Genomic DNA, 2983 nt, shown 5'->3' with positions numbered 1-2983 from the left:
AGATTCGCAACCTTATCAGACTTATAACACAAAACAAAAATAAAAAAATAGGAAAGGATCCAGACTCTTCTACAAAAATAAATGAGGAAAAGGATTTGAATTCAGAGGATCAAGAAGCCTTCAGTGTTGAACATACAAGCTGCAATAGGAAAGACAATTTAAAAGTGTGAAGAAAAGGCCAAAATAGGCATTCATCTCAGAAATAATCCCCCAAAATTCACTGTTCCAGTTAGTGGAAATACTATGGAATCTCCTCTTAATGAAAACATCTCAATTCAACTTTTTTTAAAGATGAGAAAGTGAGAGACACTGATAGGGAACCAGAAAAAGGTGAAATTACAGACTCTCCAACCGAAGGTAGTTATGATGAAGGCATTACAGTGAAGGCAATGTAACTGCAAAAGATAGTGTGGAGGAAGATGAGGAAAAAGTGTGGCCCTCATATATGAGAGTAACTGTCATTAGATCACCCGTGTTACAGACGGGATCACTCTTCATCATTACTGCTGTAAAACCTGCTACAAATGGAAGGGAAAATGATATGGAGCATACTCTTTGAATCCCTGAAGTTGGTGTAAGTTTCATGCAGAAATTTATTTTGATCATGACTTACAAAGTTATGTCTTTTTGCATCAGGCCGTCAAAATGGAACAATTGTTAATGAAAAACGGATTGTTCAGCTGAAAACTAAATGTGACCCTTATTAACTTGAGTACGGAGATAAAGTAAAACTTGGAGAGATTGGAGAGACACGAACAATCGCCAGGAGCTCTGCACGCAGCTGGAAGAACTCAGTAACGTACTCAGCTGCGGGAAAAATGGAGATAATAAACGTTTGATGTAGAAGTACTCACAGAGAACCATGCTCCTTAGTCAATCTCAGATTATTGTCACACCTACTCTAATGATGTTAGTCTTCCAAATAAGGTGAGTGCCTCAACTGTCAGATCAGCAAGATCATGATATTGAAACTCCTTATCTTCTCACATTCACCCTGGCAGTGATAGCTGTGTTGGATGTGAACCATGGTAGGATAGAGCTCACCTTTTCCTTGAAAAGAAAGATGAATCATTTGTTCGTCCAACATTAACTAAGAAGAAAAAGAGTTGGATAGGAGAAAATGATTTTTAAAATATATGAGTAAAATATGGTTTACAGAATACAGACTATGAAGATGATAAGATACTAGACAACTTAAAATATAAAGATAGAGCTGGAAAACATAGGGAGCAGATTGAAAGTGAAGTGAATTTCCAAAGAGATGATGCTCCTGCATCTGTTCATTCTGAAATTACTGATAGCGACAAAGGTCAGAAGATGTTGAAAAAGATGTGTTGAAAACAGGAGAATGCCTGGGGAACGATGGTGGGAGAATAAAAACTCTGATACAGGTTCAGCTTCGGCAAACACATGCAGGATTGGATACGGACAAAAGATCCTTGATTAAAGAGACTCACCTTCTCCAAAACTACAACAACAACAGCAACAACACAAACTAGGACAAAGCACAGGAGAGGTTTGCTGAAAACTTTCCAGAAACTAAACTTCCAAAAGATGACCTAAGAACCATTCCTTGTGTAAAAAAGACTGAGGAGTGAAGGTTAATCACAGAAGAATCCTCAAGCTTTTTTAAAAATAGAGTTTGGAAACCCTTATTTTATTGCAGAACGTTTCTCCCCAAAAAAGTCAATGGCACAACAAAACTGTGTCAGTTTACCCCTTCCTGATTCAGAAATGTGTAATAAAGTGTGGCTTGCAGCTTTTAAAAAACACTTTTTAAACCGATTAGTGACTGAGTTAAGTTATACAGTAAGTGAACTAAAGTTTACAGGGCACAGATAAGTTTATCAAACTTTACTATTTTATGTTGTCATTTAGAACATCCATATAAGCAATTAGCCATATAAGCAAAATTCATATAACCACTTAAACGTACATTTGTCCTTGTCTCCATATATTCATACTAAGATGCACAGAAAATACATGAAAAGAAACATTGAAAGTATATAAAAATAAATCTGACAATATAATTATGCCCTTCAGGACCTAGATAAAAAATGTTGAGAAAAAATCGATAGTGATGCATACATTTTCTTATATTTGGAATAGCCTAAATCATATTAAAGAACTAATGAACAGGTGACATGTCATAGAAAATTTGTCTTTTATTGTTTTCTTCGGTGAAGAATCTGAATTTGTTGATATGTACCATACATTCAGCATTTGTATTTGGTTTGTTTTATAGCTAATGAAATGTTTATACTTGAGCAAATGAGTACAATGTTGAAATAGTCCATGTGCTGGCATTCATACTTTTTATAAATACCGTTGCAGGCAATGAAGTTGTGCCAGAAAAATCTGATTTCTAGTACAAAAGGAATACTTAGCCAGGGCGTCAAGCTCAATATATTTATTGAAAATGCCTTAAATTGCCATAAAAATTTTATAATGTTAAATAAGTCATTTCAATCAATTATGAATTAAAAAATACAAATGATATCTTTTATGGATTACGGAAGTGCTGATGAGACAGAATGGCAATTGAAGCCAAAAGTTCCAAATTCATGTAAATAATTTTACTCATATTAGTTTTATGTTAGAGAAAACAGGACTTTTGACCATACACTATTTATTGCAATGGAGTATTTCAAAAAGATGTACATAATATATAATTAAGTTTCTAATGGTATAAAAGTAATCAAATTCTACAAATTATTACAGTATGGTCTATTGATGAGAGGGGTGTTGCAAATGAAAAAACTTGGAATTTCTCATGAGGTAGTGATAGATGCCGTAGAAAATCTATGTAAAATATTTCACTCATATATGTAACTATGGATATTTCTGGTTTTCAGAAAAATACTTTACTTTAAACACTTAATGTAGACAACTAAAATCACCAAGAAGTTACAAGAATTCACAGAATGCCTAATATTGTTCAAAGGAAATTAAGAAAACATCCCAGGACTGGAAGTAAATAAAG

General features: G+C 33.9%; 1 pseudogene; it reads left to right on the top strand.

Annotated features, from left to right (window-relative positions):
- Positions 1–10: 10 nt before the first annotated feature.
- LOC116465709 (angiogenic factor with G patch and FHA domains 1-like) lies at positions 11–2739 on the top strand (annotated as a pseudogene).
- Positions 2740–2983: the final 244 nt, after the last annotated feature.

The sequence above is a fragment of the Hylobates moloch genome, unplaced genomic scaffold (assembly GCF_009828535.3).
Source record: "Hylobates moloch isolate HMO894 unplaced genomic scaffold, HMol_V3 SCAFFOLD_8534, whole genome shotgun sequence".
Taxonomy (NCBI): domain Eukaryota; kingdom Metazoa; phylum Chordata; class Mammalia; order Primates; family Hylobatidae; genus Hylobates; species Hylobates moloch.
The sequence above is the reverse complement of the archived record's forward strand: the minus strand, read 5'-3'. Positions and strand labels throughout refer to the sequence as shown.